Here is a 26,666-nt window from a genome sequence, read left to right as displayed (position 1 = left end):
TTATACAAATCATACATTTTAAGTCACCATTTTTCCAGATTTAATGTATGCACATTTAAATATTGAGACCAGAGAGGTTGACATGGATCATTGTGTCAGAAAGGGGCTGAACTGGCTCTTTTTTGAACGTCTAACATTCGGGGAACTTTTTCAGGATGCCACCTTAAGGATAAGCACACAGGCATGAAGTGATGCTCTCAATGAAGCCTAAATGAAACACAGTGGCAAAGTGCAACTTAAACATACTTGCACAAACACACATGTTCTGTACAATACATTAAATATCTTTATACATTTTGAAGACTGACCGAAGTCCTGCGAAGACGGACAACGGCTAAAGAGTTCCCCATGAATAAACAATCATTCTGTAGTGAAACGATATTCACACTATAAAACCCACCACCTTAGGCTTTCTGTCATTGCATCCTTGAACATTCAGAAATAACTTTCCATTATGAAGACAATAATATGCCGCAGTCTGTACATAATCCATCTATTCAGTCTTACTGAATTCAATCAGAACCAGAAGGTCAAGTTCTGCTTATTCTCAGAAAAGTGTCTGTACTTCAAGTACACGGGTTTGCTTATGGTTTGTCTCCTGCTGAAAACCCAGTGTTCAAGGTCTGCATGTGCACACTGTATGGATAAACCAAATGCCACGAGGCCTCTGTTTGGAGGCATCGGTGCACCTTCACAAATCAGGAATGACTAGAGAGATGAATAGTTTGAAACTTCAGGGAGTTGTGCTCCATGTGCTGTTTTCTACAGGTTGTCTGCTAAGGTAGTGACATATATCCATACAACCCAGCATTCGTGCATAAGCACCTTTGAGGAAAAGTCCAAAAACGGTTACGGGAGCTTTCAGAGTCGCATCGGCAGTAATATCCATCCCTAGTAATGATTGTTTCATCTAAAGGTGTATTTGGAAAATTGTGCTCTTTTAACCATTTGATATAAACCAGGCGTCTTCAAGTTTGTCAAGAGAAACTTTTGGTTTCGCAAGACGTACTCATTGGCCTAGGGTGATCAATGAATGTAGTTTAGAATCTGGTGGAAATGTTGTGGACCTGTGATGTTACTGGTGATTTCCCTGAACTCTGACCTCTTCGTAAGGTCAAAACCTGTGTGTGATGGCTGCCACCTCTGGTGGAGGGTAACCAAAGCACCTGAAAAAGCGTAAGGTGTAGCTGCTTCTCTGAACCTGAAGGAGGACTTTGTTCACAAAGCTAGACCTAGGAGGTCAACACAAGTCTTGTAAACTTTAAGCTCTGTCGCATCCATGTGTCTCGAGTGTTCGAGTTGGAACAGAATTGGCACTTTTTACCCAACCGGGTCAACAACAACCACACGTGGAGCGACCAGCACCAGGGTTTAAAACTAAAATACGGCCCACAATGTAGACTACAGCACACAGTTGAGATTTTTGCACAGCCCTCAGATAGCATTGATGAGTTGTAATCGAAGCAACCAAAAATTTCAATTTTCCAAATGGTGTGATGTTTGGGACACTGCAAATGGTATTCAAAATAGCCTTCCCCCTTTTGTCTGCCCAAAGATGAGTTTATGTTTTCAAAGTTGGGCTTGGTAGTCTTTGGGGACTTCATGTAATTTGGTCCCAGTTGGCCATTAGTTAGAGAGATGGCGTGGAACAATTTTCCAAGGAACCTTTCCTTCAAAGAAGTGAAGAAAGAAACAATAAACTGGGAGTCCAGAGTCTGGTTCTGTTTAGAGGACGCCACCCCTATGTGAAGAGCAGAACTTAAAAAGTGCCATCCGGCCTAGGGAGTGGGGTTTAACTGAGGTTTCAGGGAGACCACGATCTCTAGGGCGATGATTTCTTTCTGGGACTCTTGGTCTTCACTGTTAGGGTGGGTGAGGTATTTGTGTGGAGCCAAGCGTTCTGCCAGTCTGGTCGGCCATCACAAACACTCCTCCGCCAGCACAATAATTCCTGCAGAGTGGCCCACTGATCCCCACATACACGTGACCTCTGGAGAACCTGAGAAAATGAGAGAAAGGTCATTCTTAGCATGGTGCATAAAGGATTTCTGCACATTTCAGGTCTAACCCTGCTCCAAAAACACATGCCTGTTATTTTCAAGTAATTCTGAGCACCATGATTGGTTGGTTCAGGTGTGTTTGAGTAGGGTTGGACTCTATAGAAGCAGGTTTGTCTACCCATGATCTACGGTACTTACCGACAATTAATAGAATACCAGTGATCCAAATTACAATTCCAATATAATTCAAAAATAACATCAAAATAACACCAGAGGTTAATGAGACAATGCACAAAGCATCAGGAAATGAAATTTGTCCAGAATTTATGGAGCGGTGGTATGAGTGAAAGTATTGGTTAAGTTAAGACATATATATAAGTGCTAATGATAAAAAAAGGGGGAAAAATATTTTCATAAACTTACTTAAATCATGTGCCAAGTTCTTAAAAATTTATTCTTTGTATTTATGTTGGTTTTATTTAATAAAATCAAATACAGTAAAAGGTATTAAAATCCTCTCCTTAGACCTTGATACATGTGAGTGTACACAATTTTTTTTTTTTTTTTTTTATTATTAAAGAACAAAAAATGGGGGTGGGAGTATTCTTTACAAAATGTCATGAATTATTCATTCATAATTCTCATTAAGACTGAGTAATTGCACCTCATGATATTTTGAACCTGAACACACTTTGCCATGATAAATCCAAGATAATTTGCCATGACCATAAAATCCTATATAATAATACAATTTATAAGCAGTGAAAGTATTTTGTTATTTTTGTCTTTAATAAAAAAATTTATATATATAAAATTTTATATTAAACTAACTATTTTTCTACTTTTTTTTAATTAACAGTGACTGTTTTTTTGGACAGTTACAGGGTGGAAGAGAAATAAAATACCTGGATAAGAAGGGTCTACAGATGTATATATAAACAATATTATATATATATATATATATATATATATATATATATATATATATATATACATATCCTTTTTCTGACAGCTGCTGCTACATTCAATAATAAACCCTCCCATACACAAAACCCACCCATCTCTCATCTATCATACGTTTAATCAATGAACATAAATAAATCCGTCCCAATCATCTGCAGATGGAAAATGCCACAAATGGTACAAGACCGGCCTGCTGTGCCTCTGATCCAATCATGAGGGCTTCAGGGTCATATGGCTGTAGTTTGGTCAAACAGAAAACCCCTGTCCATTTGTTCTCTCTCTCTCTCTATCTCTCTCTTTCTCTAATAGGACGCCTGGCTGTGAGTGAGTGAGTGACAGTAGAATGGACAGACTGCCACTTGTTATTACTGGTGAAGTTAATAAGTAAAGCTAACATAATCCTGACAAACAGTCTTTTGGACATAAAGTTGTAGTTTAGGAAGTACAAATCTGGGCTCTTAACCTGGATCAAACCCTGAAACTATAACAGTCCTTGAGCAAGGTTGTTACAGGTGAAACAATCCTATTGAAAATGTTGGATATGTGTTGAATGTGCTAGAGAATATAACAAACATGGCAAACAGCAGAATTCAAAAATCCATTGCCAGAATATACAGTGATTAAGGCTTTGCAATTCAAATGAGATGAAACCTCTGGAGTTTTCCAAACAAAATATGGACCCCATTATAGGTTAGTATTCAAATACATCTCAAATGATCAAATGATTTCAGAAGCAAGTAGATGTATTTTCAGAAATGCATTTATTTTTTTAATTAGGAAACTTTTTTTCCTTGAGGATTAAACCTGATTATTGCAGTTAATCTATCTGTTTTCTGCATGAGGAGAGCGTTTAGGAAGATATGGTGGTGTGTGTTTTTATACTATCTAGAATGACGCAATGGGATGCCCTAGTCTATTTTACTGCTCTTGTCGGCTCTGAGAGGGAACTCATCTGGAAACAGCAGAAGCGTATTCTAGTAACCCAGGCCATCTACAGAGAAGTGCACACCCACGTGCTGCTCGAAGGTTCTGATCCATAATTTACACCTACATCACCTGACATCACTACGCTAGCAAGCAGAGACACAAAGATGGCACACAGTGTACTAACCTGAACAAATCGCATACACTCATTAAGACCCAGCACGACGCCTGTGTCAATCACTGCATTCACACCTGTAATGCTATCTGGACCGTGCACAAAGACCTGGATCACATGCAGCTATTCATATTCAAGCACAAAAACCATTATGTTTAACCTTGCATTATTTATGGGCTTCATCAAAGGGCACACATGCACGCTTAAAGATGTGGATACAGACAGGCGGGCTACATGACCACTCTAAATTTAGCCCAGCCTCACAAACCATCGGGGACATCCAGTTCTTTGACAATCAACTGACAGAATATTCAGTGATTCAGGTTTTGCAATTCAGATGAAATGAGGTCTCTGGAGGTTTCCAAACAAGAAACAGTTCCCATTACAGTTGGTGTTCATATCCAGATAAGTGCCTACTATACATTAAAAAAAAATAAAAATCAGAAGCACATATCTTCAATTAAGATAATTTTATTTCAGCATTTGTTTGTAAACAATTCAGTATTTGTCAAATACAATTTGTAATTACTTATTAACTCCTATTTTTAAGCAAAACTTTGCCAGTATGTAAAGAATAAAAACATAAATATCTTTTTTTATTATTATCTATTTTTATTTTATGACTTTTTAATGATATTTTGACTATAAAACAAGACCAAGACCATTTCGACTGCATGCAATTTAAAAATCGTAAAACAAACACACTAACAGCACGTTGCAAACCGAAGGGATGTCACAGCCAAACCAAAGGGCTGTAATTTTGAAAGTGTGCATGTAAATAAGGGCAGCTGGTCAGTAGGTTCAGAAGAAGGGGAGGACACATGTAAATATCCTGTCCCTGGGGAGAGGGGCGGCCCGTGGCCTGACATTCAGCCCGGCTCACCTCTTCATGAGATATAGGGTTGGAACTCAATACGGGTCATGGCTGAATGTCAGTGTAGTGAAAGGTCAGCAGGGACACGTGAGACTCATCACGGTCTTATCATCCATGAGGCGTCTGCACTGCATTAACCCCTGAAACTACCAAAGCAATCTTGATACAAAGGGCAAAGGCCAAGGAATCATCATTAACATGCATATTAAAGGATTTCCACTCTTCTGGGGTATCCGGCTGAACATATAATTTGCTCTCTCCACCTCTATTGTTCTCTCTATTGTCCTTCATATGAAAGAGTATGTCTGCTATGTCTTATCTGTGCTGTATACCGTGACACTGGATACTATTCATAATAAGGTGGCAGTCAAGACAACTGATAAAATGCCTTTTCATGGCTCATATGCTTTTCAGCGTTTCTCAAAATGCCTTTAGGGTCTACTACAGAAAGCAGTGGTTTTCCACTGGTGGGTCACAAGCTAAACATGTGTCACAGGTCTTTTCTAAAGGATCATGAAGCAAACAATCAAATGCAACTCTCCATTTAATAACTTGAAATGGTGAAATAAACAGGCTTATTAACTTTTAAAAGGAAGGAATCAAATGTGTCCAATCAAATTTCCAATTAAATCACAGCTAGTCAGATCAGGGCTGTTGTTAAGGGGGGTGCAGCTGGTGCGGACCCCCCACCCCCGGAACGCCATCACGAATCAACCTTGCACCGGGACAGGCTTTAGGTAAGGACGGCCCATGTTACCTGCAAGAATATCATTGTACTACCATGGAAAGTGTCCAAAATACAATACCATACCAGTATTGAGGTTTCATGACCAAAAATGACATATGTCTGCAAAATAGTAACTCACGATTCATTCATTTCCAAAGCTGATGGAAATACTTGGTCTGAAAGTCTTCCAATGAATCAACTTGCAAACTGTGCTCATTGAAGATTAGCCTAAACACAAGCAAAGGACCAATCGGCCAAGTGCTGCGTGCGGTTCAACTGGTAAGCGGAAGAAAAAAAAAAAAAAAAAAAACAAAATTCCTGGTGATGTCAGATTAAAGCTATTCTCATATGCTCTTCAGCATCTTCAGAGAAACTCTTAAGCGTGTCTTAGGCAATGTCGTGCTCTCTCACAAATAAACAAGAACAGACAATCCCCAGGCTTGGTGCATTAAGATTGAGTTCCTATGAGCACAGCAGGACAGATCATTCAAAAGACTAGATTCATGTTTAACCGTAATCATCTGCCAAACACTCCTCATGCTCCTGAAAAGCCTTCCGACCATCTGAGGACATTAAAAAGCCATGAAAGGCATATCCAACCAGGTTAAGAGAGGACAAACCTAGAGAATCCTGATAATCGCATTCAGGAAAATCCTTCAGGATTATAATAGCTTACATGCATGAAGTTAAAGGACACCTAAGGTAAGGTTGAGCTCCAGGATAACTGAATGCTTCATGATACTAACCACCACATGAATGGTCTTTTTAATATAAATGTTTGCATGTATGTAAGCATTTGTTACATATGAGTCACATTTAATAAAGTCTTTCAAAACTGTCCTGGAGCAGCCCAGCACTGTCTCCCTCATCTAACAAACCCCGTTCAACTCGTCAGCTCATTAGTAGAGACTTTAAGATCTGAAGTGGGTCAGAAAATGTGAAGAGTTGTGAGAAAATACGATGCATATCGGATCCGCGTCACATTCAGAAGTAGCAGCTCTTAAAGCAGCCACAATAACCTCATATCCAGCTTCTGTGATGTGTGTTAATTTAAAGTACAAAAAAACAAAACAAAAAGGAAATCAAGAACATTTGTAGCTTTAAGGATTCAGCTTTATTTTATTTAGAATTTAGTGTTTCATAACTTTATTCAATTTCTGAATGTTTCCCACAGGTAAATATGACATTTATTATAATGGGTTTATGTGAAGACTGTTTTAAGTTCACTTATATTATAAGCTATTTTTGTGTAATAAAGTGTAATAAATGTTAAAATTGATAGCTCTCAACAATACTGTAATGTTAAATGGCTATATTCAATGGTTAAATATTAGGAACAAAATCATCATTAAAAAAAAAAGAATCTATGTATAAAATTCAGACAGTAGTATTGATATCAATGATACTTGCCTTCATTAATAAAAAAAGATGCCATTAAACAAATAATACAAACATACTCTCTTTATGTTGAATCCACATTAATTTGAAGACTGAATATGAAATGATTGCAATATAAAATGTATGTTTGAGTTTGAAATGCAAAGTATTATAGAAAATAGCACCATGATCCTCAAATGAAGTTTATCTTAGCACATGTAAAATGGTTTGAAGATGTTCAGGTTTCACTATCAGTAGCTGTTGGCCATCCCTGGTATATATCCATCTGCATCATTTACACACAGTTTCCTCAGGCCATATGTGTGATACATGTGAACATGTGTTTGTGGTTTAAACATGAGAGCAAGAGCCACTGATTCAGTGCTGCTCCACACCCTCTATTAGGCATGATTCAGCAGGCAAAAATGAACATCTCAGCATGAGGACAAACTCCATGAAGGGTCTCTTTCTCACAGCAAAATCAATAAGCAAAACTTAAGAAAGGACAGAACATTAAAAGGAAAATGATTGAATGAAGGATCAAGAAAAGAACAACAGAAGAGATCCAGCGATGAGGAATGGAGGAATTTCAAAGAAAACTGCAGCTCATTTTCACGTGAACTGAGACTGGACTGTAACACTGCGTCTGTCTCCAATCTGACACAGCCAGAAGGGAGCATGTGTGAACAACAAGCTCCATTACATGCTGTACGGTAGATCATTTACAGTACACTTAATCCTCAATAATATACCATTTACAGGAATAGTTCACCCACAAAATAAAGTTCTGCCTCCATTTACTCATTGCCATGTCAGTTTCATCTGGTGTGCTGTTATTCTTTTTTCCGGTTGAACACACGTTTGGACTACTTTTATGATGCTTTTAGCTACTTTTTGTTATTTATTGGTGTGTGGCCGGGATGCAGCTGAATATTTTTCAAAATTACATTTTTTTGTTCCTAAGAAGAAACTCTTTTTAAAAACATAAAACAAATAGTACATTTCGAAACTCTTCATTTTTAGTTGAACTATTTCTTAAATACTGATTACCGCAAGAGATGATGCAGAGCTGCAGTTTCTTTCATTATAATTAGAAGCAAAAAAAGTGAAAGACGTAAAAGATGGGAATTGCAAGGTGAAGGGCAGTCAGTGAGGTACTGTGCTATAGACCAGACTCACCCCATCCCTACACAGGCCCGAGGGCTCATTCAGCCCCCAGCCTACAGCGCCGCCCCTGCACCGAAGGGCGAGAAGTTGAGGTGACCCCTCTGGAAGAGAGGAGAGAAAGACATTCAAAACACATAAACAGCATTTTTTACATTCTTTCCACAACAAGAAATCACGTGCTCAATGCATATGATTACCAGTAACAGATGTGCAGACATATTGAAAGCCTAGGAGACTAATCATAAAGAGACTGGATGATATGACTGCATGAGTACAAGGTTGCTTTGATTCAGTATGCATAGTTTGCTTCAAGATGCACTTGTAGATAGCTTTTTTGTAGATAGAGGTTTTCATTATTTTATTGTAGTGGCTCCAAAAATGCATTTGGACACTTGAGTCACATTGCATTCCTTATACAAAGCATCAAATCATTATATCAGTAAAAAAAAAAAAAAATACTTTATATTAAGTGCTGTGTTCGTTATATATATAATGATGTATCATAATAGAGATCTGATTATATGAGTATCGATAGAGCTGGCCCTGTATCGATATTGTGGCCCGTGCGCAGCAGTGTGCTTAATTTGAATACAAGAATAACCTTTAAAATTGGATTGAAAAGTTAAGTGCATCATATGTAGGGTACAACAAGGTTTAATCTGGGTACAGAGGAACACAACTGGGTTGCCTGATATAAAGAGAAGTAATCCCTGAAACAGAGCTTTCCACCTGCACAATACGGAATTATCTGACAAGTGTGCTACTTATCCTTGTCAACCTGGCAACCGTGTGTACGCAATCTCTCCACTGTGGATAACCAAAGGGGAGTTTTCTTCATGTTATTCCAGACAGACTGGATGATGGTGAGATGAGATCTCTGTGTGGAGCACTGGCTGCTGTCAGACTCCTGGTGCAAACCAATATCTAACTGGGGTATTACAATTAATGGGTAAAATAATGTTTGGAAAATGTAAACTGATATTTACTACTGACACACTACAGCAAAAGACAGAAATAACGGACTTAAAAACATTTTTGTTGGTAAAAATACTAGTGGCCTAAGACTTTTGCACAGTACTGTATACCACCACATATTAGTGCTGGGGGACAATTATTATTATTTTTTTTAATTGCGATTAAATCACATGATTGTCTGCGATTAATTGTGATTAAACACATTGTTATGCACAACATTAAATAATGCATTTATATATTTTTTCCATTTAAAAGTACTGCTATATGAACAAACGTGCTATAACATTTGGTTTGCAACACTTTAACAAATAAGGTGTGTGATGACACCCATCCCAAGCTAGTACTGATCAATATCCCACCCCCTCCTGTGACCCATGGTTTATCTGTATGTGACAATACGTTACAAAAGATGCTTGGTTTGGTATTTAATTAATGCAATGGCAATCATCCTTTAAAAGTCTCAACTGTCCAAATACTTCTTGGGATCACTACAGTCAGCTGTGCATCTGATCCGAGGGATCTCCACATCTCAGTCAGCATCTACAGGACTGCGTGATACACAGCAGCTCTGTCAAAAGAGAGATGACCTCTTCCAGCCTTATCGCATACAGACACAGAGCAAGAATACTCCATTACCAGAGGGCCACTTCATTCCTCCAGCTGTTATTTTCTAAGCAATCTTCGGCACGTGCCGGATCCCAATGCTGATAAGGCCGGATTGTGCTCGTCTCAATCTCACTCTCAGTCGCGATCTCCAGCGAAACCAAGCTGATGAATAATTCAACATCATGATCTTCCGTGTGTTATGAGACATTACGATCTGGATCAATAAGGAGCGGATAGACCAGAGGAGAAAAAGAGTGAGATACAGTGAGCAGAGACGAGGAAATATGAGGCGGGTGTGTGCTAATACGTGTTGAGGGGCATTAAAAGGTTGTTTCCTGCTTCCAAGTGCCATAAGGACATTAAGAGGTAGAGCGTCCCTTTGAGGATGACCTCTGGTGGGGTTACATTTGAGTGATGGGAACACATCGTCACTGCCATCTGTTTTCTTCAAGTCAGACATTAGAAAACAGGACTGGGATTTACTGGCACACATCGGCTCTTGTGTTGTTTGACGCCACATCGATGGTGGACATGATGTTTTAGCATCAGTTTGTTCAAGGTTTTGTTTCGAGAGCGGATATGGCACAGCATGGCAAATTTAAAACTTAAATGTAAAGTTACCAAAGGACAGAGTATTTGTATTTGTAGTGAGTGAGTATCTTCTTGTTGATGTGGTTTAAAAGGTTAGCGTCCAGTTTCTGTGACCACTAGCGAGTAGCTCACTTCCCTCTGTAGGGGGCTTTTCTGTTGTTTTGAATATTTCATTATCCGGTTGAGTTTTATTTACGGCTTAGAAGGCAGCGTTGTATCTGTACAAGACATGTTGACATGCATCTATACGTTTTTTATGCATTAACTTCCTGGTTTCTATACGATCCTGTGACCTTGACCCCTATCATGTGGCACAGGCAGGGAACCGAGGACAGAATGGGATCCGGAAGCAGAGAGCCTGTGGCATTCAGTCTTTCTTGAGGTACAAAGCATCTCGGGTGTCACTGGTGTAATTCAAAATGCTTTTACCCCATTACCTTACTATAATAGAACCCAGCATTTTCATACATCATCGAGACTTCAGGGAGGAATAATGTGACAGATCGTTGTTGCTAGACTGACGTAAAACAAAATAAGATCGTCTGCATTAAAATCAATGGAGATATTTGCATTGGGAATGTCTGATGTGACATGATGAACATCTTGTACAGTGGTATCTATCTATCTATCTATCTATCTATCTATCTATCTATCTATCTATCTATCTATCTATCTATCTATCTATCTATCTATCTATCTAGCACATCAGAATAATAGTAATTATCATCACAGGAATTAATTAAAATATGTAGTTTTTATCATATGAACTAATAATAAAAATAACTAAATATTTCTATCAATAATATTTTATTGTAGGATAATTATGTAATTCATACTAACACAGAAAACAGCTACTTTTAAACTGTACTAATTATTGTAGAATTAATTACTGTTTTACTGTAATTTTTTTATCAAAATTATTCAACCCCCTTGACCTGCAAGACATTTTCCTGTGGAGAACAACATTTTATGAAATCAATTCAACAAAGGCATCAGTAAAGTATTAGAGAAAGTTTGTTAATACACATTTGAGTGATTCTGAGAAAGGAACATTGATGAATCATGATGAAATTCAAATCAGCTCTAAACATTCATGTTCAAAAGTATTCAACCCCCTTTGTGCAGAATCTTTCATTCTTAATGAACACTGTCTGTAAGTGTTTAGAAGCTTCTGTCACCTCTCTACTACAGTCTTGACCCATTCCTCGCATGAAAAAAGCTTTCAGATCACTGATAATCTTGGGTTTTCACATTGCCACTGCTTTCTTCAAATTCAACCAGATATTTGCAATGAGAATTAAGCTTGAAGACTGAACAGGTCACTCAAGAACATTCTGTGACTGATCCCTGAACCAAGCAGTAGTAGATTTGGATGTGTACTTTAGTATGACTGGACTGCAGGAAAGTCCATTGATCATCAGCTTCAGTTTTTGCACCAAAGGCATCACAATTCTTGTCAAAATGGCCTGATACTTCAAAGAATCCATGATGTCCTTCATACAGTCATGATTTCCACTTCCTTCTACAGTAAAGAAACCCCATAACAGGACTGATCCACCTCCAAGTTTGAGGATGGAGATAGTGTTCTTCTGCTTATGAGCTTTGCCTGTTTTGCAGCAGACATCGCTGATCCATGGGTCCAAATGGTTCTAGTTTGGTCACATCACGCCATAAAACATTCCCCATGAGCTCCACAAGTCTACACAAAGGAATTTTATCAAGTTCAAGTTGTCCTTTGTTCTTCTTGATCAAGAGTGGTATTCACTGAGATGTCTCAAGATGAAGGCCGCACTTGTCTAGTGTTCTTCTTACACACTGCTTTGAAATGATTTTCCTCCTTTCATCGGGTCATCTTGCAAGTCTTTGGCTGTACATTGCAGGTTTTTCTCAGTTGCTCTGATTAAACATTTTATAAAATTGTGCTTTTTCTTCCACACCCTCAAAGGTTTTCTGGTAAAACACACTTTAAGCTAAGAAATAATGCTGAGAGCTGTGTCTCTAGGAACTTTCAATGTCTTGGAAATCTTCATATAGCCTTAGCCTTTCTAAAGTAATACAATATTTATTCTCTCAAGCTTTTGTGAGATCTCTGTTGACATTTTTGCTACTGAACTTCAACACATGCATGGGCCAACTATGTATGTGTGACGGCTCAAGCTAATTCTGTTTTTAATAGAGTTTCTAAAAGCTTAATTGTGTTTTGAGACTGTTTCATTCCCCACCATGCAAATGAGTGATTTAAAAACAGCAATGTTGAATAGGGGTTGAATAATTATGACATAGAAGTATTATTTAAAAATATCGTATAACTCAAAAATATGACATTATGTATTGACTATCACTTTTAATATGCCAGTGAACTGTTATAGATGCAATTTTTATTTTATCCTGGATCTTCAGAAAAGCTTGTATTTGTAAAGTACTGCAGTCGGAGGGGTTGAATAATTTTGATTGCAGCTGTATGTACAGCCTTGGTGAGAATAAGAGACGTCTTTCAAAAATATTTTAAACTAGTGTACATATTTAAATGACTTAATTACTGAATATTGCATTTGAAGAATGTGTTCTCAAAATGTATTAGGCTTGTAAACAGTTTGGGACAGTTTGCTGTTTTCATGATGATAACATTCTGTTACTCCGAGTATCACTGTATCGAAACCTCATTCTCTCAGCCTAATTTTTACATTGTATAAAGTTGATGGCTAACATTTAGCCTCTTTGTATAGACAGACTCTTTGTCAGGACCCAGTCTATGCAACCTACACAGGCGTCTCACTAGGTTTTGGAACAGAGCCACAGTCACTCAGATGATGATACAGTTATGCGAGACGGCACAGTCTGTTGTAGGTCTACGAAGCACATAAGCTTATAAAACGAGCTTCTGACTGCCATAAATCAAAGAATGCTCTCTTTGCTGTCAGCAGGTGACAGTGCCATATATCTGTCCCCAATTCCATCATCCTAACAGATGGTGTCTGCTCTAGCTATGGCTGTGTGTGTGTGTGTGTGTGTGTGCACTCTTGTATGCATACGTATTGTCTTTTTAAAGGTAACTACCAACATCACGTCCTGCACGTTTGGCTACAGCTTCCTTATTCCTAATATGGTCTTCCTGTTAGTGATTGACAGTCACATACATTGTATTCTGATCAATGTGTTTATGCCATGCCACAGATGTCACGGTCAAAGCTATCTTTAAGCAAGACATGTAGGAAGATTCAGCCTTGATTCATTGAAGCTTTTTATCTGGCAGCCAGTGGCGATCATCTTTTTATTATTTTATGGTCAAGGTCATATATATTTATCATCTAATTCAAGATTATGTAAAGACAGGAGTTAAACCATTGATGTTACATGCGTTTGTTGAAAAAAGGACATGTGAACTAGTCTTCCTTCAACAGCAGTTGCCTCTTTTATTTCTAGAAGTCATATTTGGATATATCACAGCAGAGAGTGAAACTGAACAATCTAGTAGGATAGAATAGGAATCGTAAGGAATTTAACAACTTTAATCTATATTCTGATATATTATAAAGGGCCAAATTAGATTAATTAACAATTACAGGAAATAATTTGATGAAATCTGAATATAATATAATATAATGTTGCAATGCTAAATATATAAACTTATGAATTTATTTTTTATTTGTGTAAATCTGAATGCACATTCATAAGTCTGAAAATTTAAATGCAATTTATTTTTCTGAACTTGCATATAGTTAACAATGAAGATATATAACTATATCCACACATTCAGATATATTTACAAAATATATATTATTATTATATATCTGTATTTATTTAGATTTAAAAATATATTATTATTTTTTTATTTACAATGAAGTACCTTTTTTAAGCATACATTTACTTGTAAATAAATAAATAAATTATTATTATCATTATTATTATTATTATTATTATTATTATTATTATTATTATTATTAATAATAATAATAATAATAATAATAATAATAATAATAATAATAATAATAAACAGTATCATCATGGTAAATTTCCAAATATCACTGTACCAAAAATTTACCATGTTTAGAAAAACCACTTGGCTTCAGTATTATATTAAAAACAGATGAAAATAAGTATTCTGGTACTGATAAGAGAGCAATACGGAGAACAGAGACACATACTGTAGTGCTATTGAGGTAGAAAGCTCTCAGAGGAGCCTCATTGAATTTGAATATTTAGTGAGGGTAACCCTGCTTTCAGGACACACAGTGAGATCCTGAGAAGCACAGAGGGCACACACTGATCTGTCCAGTGTGTTCCTGTGGAGGAGAACCACCCCTCTCCTCTAATGCACCTCTGAATACGATCTCCAGATAAGCCTTCACTCATTTCATTTGGCAGAGTGCTGAGTCTGGGATGACATAGGACCCGCTCTCACTTTCATTACCCATGATTACATCTGCCATTCAGGGTCACTGGAGACCTTCTTCCAATGGGAGAGCGGATGACAGATGCCAGAAGAGAGCATGTGTATGTGAGTGTGGGTTTGTGTAAAGGCCTTACCTGAGTGTGGTGGCTGTCCATGTGCCTGTGTAACACCGAGGTGCTGGACGCATTTGACTTTGGATGTCCCTCGTCTTCCAATGTCCCTTTTTGAGGGAGAAATATCCGAATGTTAAATGCAACATCATTCATGCATGTTCTGCAGTATGTTGCTCTCTACACACCTTATTGTCTGTTATTTGGCATTTAACACTTGTATTAAAACTTTTTTGTATAACTTGTTTTTGTATAACATTTCAGCATTAGGTTTATGATTTGCTTTAGGTTTAAGCTTGAGGTTTAAGTTTGTTTTAGTTTGCTAATTATGTTTGTAATAAAAAAATTTGTATTAACATGAGAATAAAGGTATAAATACATTATAATATTTAATTATTGTTATTAAAATAAATGATAACAAAACTATTATGATTATCTATATTAGTATTATTTATAAGGTATATTAGGGTAAGAATTTGGTGTAAAGAACATGAAAGCATGGATCCATCCATATATATATATATATATATATATATATATATATATATATATATATATATATATATATATATATATATATATATATATATATATATATATATACAGTACAGACCAAAAGTTCGGAAACATTCAATTTTTTAATGTTTTTGAAAGAAGTTTCTTCTGCTCATCAAGCCTGCATTTATTTGATCAAAAATACTGAAAAAAATATTGTGATATATTATTACAATTTAAAATAATAGTTGTTAAATGTATTATACTTTAAATTATCATTTATTTCTGTGATGCAAAGCTGAATTTTTAGGATCATTATCACACAATCCTTTAGAAATTATTGTAATATGATGATTCATTATCAAAGTTGGAAACAGTTCTGCTGCTTAACATTTTTTCAGAACATGTGACACTTTTTTAGGATACTTTGATGAATAAAAAAAAAAAAAAGAAGAAGCAGCAGCTATGTTTTTAAAATATTATTATTTTGTAATAACAATATACACCACTGGTCAGTAATTTGGGGTCAGTAATTTTTTTTCTTTCTTTTATTTTAAATAAAATCAATACTTTTATTCAGCAAGGATGTGTTAAATTGACAAAAAGTGATAGTAAATAAAACATATTATCAGAATATATATTATTATAATTTATTTTTTATTTTTGAATAAATGCAGTTCTTTTTAACCTTTTATTGATCAAATATATTAGACAGCAGAACTGTTTCCAACACTCATAATAAATCAGAATATTAGAATGATTTCTAAATGATCATGTGATCGACTGATGTTACATGTGACACTGAAGGCTGGAGGAATGATGCTGAAAATTCAGCTTTACATCACAGGAATACATTTTTTTTTAAAGTATATTCAAATAGAAAACTATTATTTTAAGTTGTAATAATATTTCACAATATTACATTTTTTTCTGTATTTTTGATCAAATAAATGCACGCTTGATGAGCAGAAGAAACTTCTTTCAAAAACATTAAAAATAGTAATGTTTCCAAACTTTTGGTCTGTACTGTATATAGACACACTAAAAGGCCACTTTATTAGGTACACCTTGCTAGTACCGAGTTGGACCCCCTTTTGCCTTCAGAACTGCCTTAATTCTCCGTGCCACAGATTCAACAAGGTGTTCAACAAGGAAACATTCCTCAGAGATTTTGGTCCACATTGACATGATCCCATGATGCAGTGCAAAGTATTGATTCCAATGCATAACAGATATTCCTAAAACCTGATATTACGTAAAACTTTAACACTATTCTTTTACCGTCTTGCGAGCACTTGTATTTCCTTAGTTCATATACCATTATCTTGAAGATGTAGGCATAATTGCTGAGTGTATAGGTCACTGCTGGCTTCCGCTTAAAACTTCCAGCCAATCTCTACTACATCCCTTCATCTGGAATATGGAAGTTTACCTAGACAGTGATGTGTATGTGTTTGTGAGAGGTAGATAGAGAGACCCTGAGCCATCTGATGGCTCTTTAGGAGAGCACTTTCACTTTAATCATGGGCTGCCTCAGTGATAGCTCCTGGGTCCACTCGCTCCATCTTACCTTGTCCATTTCTCCAATCCCCTTTTCTCCAATAAACGCTCTCAATCTGAAATGTGTTTCTTTTCTCATACTCTCTCACTTTATCTTCAATATTTTCTCATGCATGTAAAGCAACGTGCCTCTGTGGTTTATGTCACGCTCAGATGGCCAAATGTTATGCGTTCACTTGTACTCTCTCTGTGGTAAACAAACCTTGGGGGAAGGCTGGGTCGGCCAATGACATGCGATTGAACTTTAAATAATTGGATGGATGCACATTAGGACATGCAATGGCCAATGCCCAAATGTAACATGGGCTTGTGGGGTGTGTAAGAAGGTCTCCTCTGCTCTCGAACACATTCATGAAGAGAAAGAGTAGTTGGCTTCACATTTTCACCTGAAGTGATATTGGGTCTCATTCACATATAACTGCAAACAAGTCTTACTTATGTGGCCAAAAAATGTTCTTCATAATTTCAGCTGCATTTAAATTAGATCAAAGTTGCAATATTTATTTAATGTTGATGAATCAGACATTTTATCTTTGCAATGTACCAAGTTAGAAGGCTCCCTGTATATTTTACAGTATAAGTTGGCCGATAAGTTAATTCACATACGCAAAATTAATAAAATAAACAAATGTGCAAATGAATCATATTTAGTTTGAACCAAACTGAACTGAACCGATAGCTTGTTAATCTTAAAAAAAAAAAAATAATAATCAGTAAATGTGTAATACACAGCCCTATTTTTGAGCTTGTGTGATTTGACTTGGTTCCCATTTGTATCCTAAGCTTTAAAACATGCACTTACATAACACTGATGAATTATTTTGTGGATAATGAATGGGACCCAGTGTTTGGTGTCCAGTTTTTAGAAGCTTCATCACCCTTAACCTCTTGTGCCATTACCATTGGAGATCTGGTTGCCATTCTCAATGGGTGCGGGGTTGGATGAGCTGGGTGAGGTGTGGTTGTTGGCATTTTTGTCCTGTAACTGTGCTGATGGAGAGATGGGGCCTTGATCCTCTTGACCTGGCAGGTTAATGTTGGAATTTGAGAGTCCTGTGGAATAGAAATGAATTAAAATATTCAATAAATACATTGATTCACATCAAGATGATGTGTTACCTATGTTTCAGCACCACATACGGCCACACAGACCATCTAACCGTGACCGTCGTCCTACGTGTTCCCAGTTTCTGACAGATAAAGGTGATGACGTGACTTGTAAGTTAACACCTGCCACCTTGAGTCACAAACATCTCTGCAGGAGTATCTGCAGCGGAATTTTGGGAATGGCTGTGTCTAGCAATGACGTTGATGGCAGAGAGAGCGGAAGCACGAGGGGATGTTTAAGCCTCACGGCATGTGCGTCTGCTTGGATCTGACCACCACGGGGATGGATATAGCACAGGGGTCAGTTGCCCCTTTAAATCCCTGTTAAAAGCCCTGTTTCTATTACAGCATGCTCTCACTCTTGTCAGGAGCATCTGACTTTAGAGCCACCGTCTGGGCTTATCAGAGATTCATTAACTGCAGCTTTGTGTCAGGGACCCCTACTGACCCTCCCTTATATATTCACATGAGGAAAACAGTCACATTGCATTACACTTGAGATCGACCATTATGTGTGCGCGCGCGTGTGTGTGTGTGTGTGTGTGTGTTTTTGTTCAAACTATCAACATACTTGAAAAGTAAAAAGATGCTCCCCTTGTGGTGATATGAGTACAATTAAAATGGAAAATCTTTTTTTTTCTTAATTCACCTAAATATTTGTTTAAAATATTAATAATAATTACTCCTGAGATTCAAAGCTGATTTTTCATCGGTCATTATTCCAGTCTTTAATGTCACATGATCCTACAGAAATCATTCCTATATGTTGATTTGCTGCTCAAGAAACATTTATATTTATTATTAATGTTGAAAACAGTTGTGCTGCTTAATATTTATGTGAAAACCATGATGCATTTTTTTCAGGTTTCTTTGATAGACAGATGGTGCAAAAGAACAGCATTTATTTTAAATATAATCTATAATCTCAGTTTAACGAGTCACTGAATGTATAAAGAAATTAAAGTATAAAAAAAAACAAAATAAATAAATAAATAAAAACCAAAAAATCTGACCCTACAAATTTGAGCGTTAGTGTAACTATCAGGGATCAAACTTGAAAAAGAAAATGAAATGAAACGGGAAACACCTGTCAATCAAGATGACTGACAGTCATGCAGCGTATATAACAGAGAAACAGTTGGGACAGTTGTGCTATAAACATTCTTTAAAAAAAATTCCAAGCATGACACTAACACAAACATTATGACAGATTAATGTTTGTTCATTTCACACACACAGCTGTGAACATGTACAGTAATGTGAGAAGTAATTTCCTAAGATGCGCACACACACACACACACACACACACACACAACTCTCAGGATTCAAATGCATTGCAGCGATTCACATTCGTCAGTGGGAGTGGGAGACTTTGATATTTAATATTTCATAGCTACATCATCTCTTGTCCATGTAATATTAATGTGACTGCAGCTAATACCCTCTGTGCCCTTTATAATAAACTGATTTAAAACAGAGGGGAAAAAATATATATAATATTGAATATTCCTTTAATTATATATTGCTTTCGAGATCAACAACTAACTACCTTATAATTGCAACTATATTTGCAATTGTGTCTCCATAACAACTCAGATAAAGCTTTTACACACAAGATGAACACACCAGACATCTCAATCCTTCTTTGCAATTAAAGTGTCCATATTTTTGAAATGAGTTTAGATCCATATAAACTTTAAAAATATCTGCTTCTTCTGATTGACACAATAAGTCATAGTGGTTGATCTTGGTGATGGATACAAACACAATGCAGACAGCTGATTCTCTGCTACAGATAGGAAAAGGGTAAACAGCTCAACAAAAACTGACCTTTATGGTTAAATGCAACCATTTGTGCAAGTGGACTACGCTATTTAGAAGAGACTTGTCAGTTGCACATTTGTGAAACCACATTCAAATTCTTACAAGCACATATGGGTCAGGGTCAGGGTCATAGGGGATCCATGCTCATAAATCCATGATGGGAGTAGATGTACACAAAAGCATTTTTAAATAAATACAAAGTTTACGAGAAAAAGGCAAGGGTAACTGTGTTAAACATCATGTGAACTCAGTCGGTACACACACCCAAAACCTCCCTAAGAACGTCCCCTTGTCAAATTTTTATTTCAGTGTGACATTTAACACTTGCTCTTTTCCTCAAACAGGCATGTACTTATTGTGCATTATATATTAGTTTATCCACGGTAGAGTGAACAAGCATTTCTTCAGACCATAATCAATTATAAAAATATATATATAATAATAATAAAAAATGAATACGTTTGCAGGAACACCATTCCAGATTATTCGGGCCCAGTTCAACCTTTGGGCTCATGGTGTAGGAGCATTTAAGGGCTGTTGTTGGATGGTTGTTGTTGTGTTGTAACAAAACTGATCCAGAGCAGATGCACAATACGGCCTAAACCTCCGTAACACACAAACACTTTGCCTGCATCAGAATGAATTTTCTGAGAGAGAACAAACCACAGTTCTTATGGTAAATGTCTGTTTTATCAGCACTGGGTTTTTGACAAACACAAAGCATGGCACTGGTTGAGTAAAGAAAAACCATACTAAATGGGATGTGCCTTTCAGTAACCACATATATGAAATGATGATTTGACCAGACTATTTTAATGCTCCTGCAACAAATTAAGCATTACCATGTGTCCTGGCTATACAAATGTGCGATTCATGTGTCTGGAGCATGTAATGCAAGTTTAACAGGACAGATCAAATAAAAATGAAAAAAGCTTCATTAGTTACTCAGCCTCATGTCCTTCTAAATCTGTATGACTGACATTCTACAGTAAAATAGCCTATCTCTTTTTTTATCAATAAAGTTCAGTTTAGTACAGGCAAACTCTTTAATACTGTTAAGAAATAAAGTTATGCAGGTTTGGTACAACACGAGGGTGGGTAAGTGATGATAGAATGCATTTTTGGGTGAACCATTTTGTTCGATATTAAAACACTTTCTAGAATACCAGATTGATGTTTCAGACAACTATAAGTAGGAAATTTGTAAATTGATTTCAGCAAAACATAGAAATACTGTCACTCTGTGTTGCTTTCAACACTTGGTCCAACACTGGCTCAACTAAAACAAAATGTGCTTGAAGTGCTTGAGAGACCTGACTGGTCACTCATTATTTAGCTATTCTGTTTGGTGCCACAAATGGCAATGTAAGTCCTTATAACACCTTTACAACACATGTACCCAAACACTTGCACACACTCTTACTCACCGCTGTCACGTATTTTTCTCCCAGTGGTGGACTTGCGGAGCAGGCTGCGCCCTGAGCTAAAAATGGTATTGAGCTCGTCCAGAGGGCTTGTGAGGGGTCTCCCATTGGCTGGATTGAAGAGCAGAGGTGAGGAGGAGCAGGAATGAGATCTGCGGGGCTCTGGCCGTGAGGTCTTTACTGGGGAGAAGGGAGGCTTGGAACTGCTTGGGGGTGTCTCTGCCAGAACGTGCCCTATTTTATGGGAGACTTTGGGGGAATCAGTGGTAGCCACAGAAGCTGCACGTGTCAGAGCCAACAAGTTTGGTTCAGGGGGGAAGGGGAAGTGGGATGGGGGGCGGTATGGAGGTGGAAGTGCTGCCGAAAGAGGAGGAGGAGTCAAGGGTGGCGTGGACTTTTCTGGCATTAAGACAGAAAGACTCGGTGAGGAGTCAGCTCTTTGACGGGTGTACTGGGGTGAGAGTGGGCTGCCCCCATCTTGGCTGGTGTAGTTGAGGTTAGTCTCGAACACAGGCAGCTTCTTCACCTCCAGGGGGGTGAGGGGGGACTCATCCGAAGCCGGAGAGCAGGTGACAGGGGACGGGGGGAAGACTAGAAGTGGGGGACGGTGTTGAAGAAGGTTGGGGAATGGAGCTGGAATGTCAAAACCCATCCCATCCTTGCCCTGCTGCTTTCCTCCGAGAGAGCCAGAGTGCTCCATCAAGGTCACAGGCCTCTTGACTTCTGGCCCTGGGGCAGGTAGGGTAGTGGGACCGGGATTGACCGTTTCAGGCTTGGCCACCGGAGCTGACCCCACCTCGTCAGGTGGGAAGTATTTCATTTCCTCGTAAACCGCCTCTCCCAGCTCTGGACTGTGGGAGTCAGCCAGGCTGAGGGCTCGTGAGGCTCCCACCATATCGATATACACATCCTCCTCATCCTGGCAGGGGTAGAGGCTTAGCACAGAATAATTGGGGCCATCCGCAGATGCTGCTCGTTGGATAAGGCCCAAGCAGTGGCCGGCTCGTACCAGGCTGACAAGTTTCATGTCCGTGGGGCGTGCAGGGGAAGGTACAGAGATCTCCTCATAGGAACCTGTCAGCTTGGTATTAGGGCTGCGTTTGGGCTTGGGGGGTGGGATCTTCTTCATGGTGCTGTAGTCATCACTGTGAGGGCGTGGTTTAGAGAGGGCTGGTGGATGATGGATGGAGTTGGAAGGAAAGGGAAAATCTGTTTACTGGAATGCCAGGAACAATTCTCAATAATGAGATAAATTAAGACGTTTTGTTCTGTGTTGTAGGAAACATGGACATTATATGGCCAAAAGTATGTGGACATCTGAACACCACATCTACATTGTATTAACATTTATTATTTCTAAATCATTGTTGTTAATAGCAAGCTGGGAGTGCTTAATTCCTCTTGTGCCCTTCTGGAAAGGTTTTCCTCTAGATGTTTGAATAGAGATAGAGGGATTGCTCCAATTCTGACACAACAGTATGTGTGAGGCTATACTTTGATATTAGATGATGGGATCTGGCTCTCAGTCAGTGACCAATTCAAAGGTGTTCAGTGGCATTCAGGTTTGGGCTTTGTGCGAGTCAATATGTCATGCATAATAGAAGAGGGTGTCCACATACTTTTGGACATGAAGTGATTGTTTGAGCTCATATTGATACGTACGATCAGAAGGAGAGAGTTGGGTTTTTGGTGGGCTTCCAGATGGAGAGCCTTGACCCTCAGCAGGGCTGTCTTTGAGTGCAATACTCAGCCCTGCACACACTGCCTCGTACGATGCACTCAGACGTGTATTGGGGTCTCGTTTGGGTTTGGGAGGAGGTTGTTTTCGTGGGGAGGAGAGGATCCCTCCATTCCCCTCCTCAGTGGAGTATGGCGCAGGCTGAAGGGCTGCTTTGATTGATGTCCCGATGCTGGAGTGTACCAAGCTGTCCATAACCAGGGGGAGAGGCACAGAGCTGGAGCGGAAATGCCGGAGTGGTCTGTTCCCCCCACGGCCTGACACATCGTTAACCCTTCCACTTTTTTCAACAGCCCTAAACAAAAGGATGAACAATCATAAGTTTTCTAGTGCCATTCCTGTCATTCATCATGTACCCTTGTATCTCCCCCCCCTCGCCAATCTAGCAAGTCATTATTCATTCATATGTTCATTCTTTCAATCTTACTGCATATGTCCTGTCTCAATGTATGATGGGTAGTTAAGGTGCTAAGCAGCTGCCAAGTGTGCGAGGATCAACGTCAACCTTCCTGAAATCAATACACCAATGTAAAGCTGTCCATTCATATCTGGACTAAGATTTCATTAAACTACACTAACTGGAATTCATGTTCCCTTAACAATAACGATAAACAAAACAAATTACAATTAAGAACTGGTATCATAATAATTACATGATTAGCAGATTTAACCAATTCACAAAATGTGGTAACTCAAAGTGGTCAGGAGGCACAATAAAATGTGATAAAAGAAACTAATATACACAGATATACACAAACAGCAAACCTGCACTTGGTTTTAAGCATTCATTAGTATTAAATACTCAAAAGAAATTATCCACGATACCAGTAAATGATTACGACAAATTAGCATTGCATTAGGATTCTGAACTCTGATTTACAGAACTAAAGCACGAAAGCTTATTTGCATTGCAGATTGTTTGAGTCTAAGTTGATTCCTATAAGACTACATTGTGAAATGCACACTCTTGTTTGATATTGACCCTATAATCTGGGCCTACCATCTGCTGTTCTCACCCAAAAGGCGATGGAGTGTTGGGGTGGATGGTATTCGAGGAACGGGGGGTGGTGATGGGTTCCAGTGACTCAAAACCCTAAGGCGATTTCAGCTCTCTCTCTGATTAGCGGTGTGGACCTCCTCTTGACTCACTGATTGACTTCTAGATTAGCTATGAAAGCCCCATCTATCAATCACCTGCACCTCTCTCATTTGTGATGCTAAAAGTGAATTTATGTGATAAATGTGTGTGCGTGTTTTGAAGAACAGGGGAGCAGATATGCCGAATGATTAAGACACTACTTGTGGCAATTGGGCACTCAATACACCTGTTTGTTTATGCTTGTGCAAATAGATTTCCATTGCAGTCTCATTATAAAAAAAATATAGTAATAAAAATAAACCACCCTTCCAACACCACTTGCAATGGTAATGATCAACACTTCTTTGGCAGCTGTTGCATAGTGCCAGACAATTGTTCATGGCTAATTTCTGTTATGTCTATAAGTCCTGAGAATTTTGCTAGATTATTATTATTTCATTTATTATTCTTTTTATTTATCCTTGGAGTTTTGGGTACTGAATATCAATTGAATAGGCAGTTCTGACCTAGCAGTTTGCACAATTTTCATTTGCAGATGGAGATGGTAGTACGTACTGTATGTGCCAATGTTAATAGTGTCTACGACTAACCTGAGATTAGGCTTCTTTTTTGCTGAATTCCCACTAACATCATCTCATAAATTGCAAGTACTTTAGACTGATCAGTTTGCAAAGACAGAACATGAAGAACTGATAAAACCTCTCATGAATTTTTAAAGGTTCCTCAAACCCAAGTGGAAAATGCCCATTTTGGAGTGTCTAATATAATCAGATATCCCAATATAATCCTTCAAGAGGGACTCTCACAGTAGCACATTCTTATTCAGATTGAATTGCAGCTGAAAAAAATATTAAAATTTTTTTGTTAGGGATCATTTAATGGACACCAATATGAATATGGTTATTTCCTTGATATGTTTTCTATTTTAAAAACTAATTAAAGAATAGAGACAGGAGCACACTCAACCTTATTGCACATTCTCCTCTATAAAGGTTCACCTTTTGGGTGAGTCTTCTTCTTTGCCTACAGGTTCTGGTCGTTCACCCAGTGGTGGAGCACTGATGTGACCCCGGAGGCGGTCATTCTCTCGTGCAATATCGGCTGCATTTTGGATGACCAGGCTGTCATAAGCACGCATACCCAAGTCCTCTGCTCCCTGCAGAAACCGCTGGACGGTACACTGCTCCTGCTGCCGAGATGTGAGCCTGTGACGTGCACACTGTCTGGCCAACCAACCACGCACCACTGAATCACACATACACACGATTAAGTAAACATCTTAGCTCGGTGACAGACCACATACAGTCTCTGATGTGTTCACTTTACCTTTCTGACAGATAATAATCTTCCTGTGCAGTTGATGGCAGCGGTCATTAAGGTGATCAGCTTGCCAGTATCTCAAGAAAACCTTACTGTTCCCTATCTGCGCAAAAGAATGAGAGAGGAAGAGAGATAGGTAATCACATAAGCTCTGTTCCAAAATCTATTTAGCTGCCTACTTCCTATATTCATGGGGAAATTAAGATTTTGCTGCATGTTCAATTTACTTGAAATCAGCTAAAGCAACACAATTACTGTATACATTTAATTTCATTTTGAACAACCCACTTAAATATGTCGAATTCAAATGTACTTAACCCATTATTGTAAATAGTTGCATTAACTGAAACCGCATGGACAGATTTTTTACAGCATGCTTTAAACTGAACTGAACTGAACTGGGAGAGAAAATGTTGAAATTTAGTGCAATTTTATGCATTTTTGAAAGGAACAACCTGCTTTTGTTTAATGCTCAGTTATTTTGTCTGTTCATTTAAAAGTGTTTCTGAAGTTTTTGTGGTTAGGTTGCAGGATGGTTTAGATGGTTAATGGTGTTAGTCGGTTCATTCAATGAACAAAACTGCTAATGGTCAGTGCTGCCAGCACTGTATTTATTCAATTTGTTAATTGATTAAGTTGTGCATTTTTACTTAATTCCATTTGTGACATTTACATAAAATATTTCATTTTGCAGAAAAATGTGAAAGAAATTTAATTAAACTAAACAATCTATACTTATTAGTGTAAATGGAATAGAAGTTTAATATTAAGATCAAGTATCTTCACATCAGGAAACCTATGATGCCTTAAAATCCTGTCTCTGTAATCCGTGCTCAATATTTTTGGAACAACACCTCTCGGGTCCCTTCATGAACATTTTCCTAGAGCTCTGTAGATGTATTTGGTAACTCACCTGCCAGCCCTGAAGTTTACAATGCTGCAGAATGTGGCGGGCACTTCTCCTCTGTGGATGTTTTCTTCCTGTCGGTGAGGATGGTGTCCACCAGCTCTCTGTATCTGCCACCACAAACCCACATAACATTCACGGTCATCCACATATTCAACTGCAGAGGAACTCTATGAACCCCTTACTGCTGCATTAAAGCATGATGATCACTAATGCCTGAACGGGAATGTTTGTCTGCAGGAACCATTAGGACCACCACTTCCTGTTGGCCTTGCTTAGCGGGGCTTCGATTTTCAAATGCAATAACCAT

General features: G+C 38.1%; 1 pseudogene; it reads right to left on the bottom strand.

The window, feature by feature from the left end:
* Positions 1-17: 17 nt before the first annotated feature.
* On the bottom strand, positions 18-26,666 carry LOC113075695 (unconventional myosin-XVI-like; annotated as a pseudogene).

The sequence above is a fragment of the Carassius auratus genome, unplaced genomic scaffold (genome assembly GCF_003368295.1).
Source record: "Carassius auratus strain Wakin unplaced genomic scaffold, ASM336829v1 scaf_tig00017497, whole genome shotgun sequence".
In the NCBI taxonomy this organism is placed as follows: Eukaryota; Metazoa; Chordata; class Actinopteri; order Cypriniformes; family Cyprinidae; genus Carassius; species Carassius auratus.
This window is presented reverse-complemented; position numbering and strand designations above follow the sequence as displayed.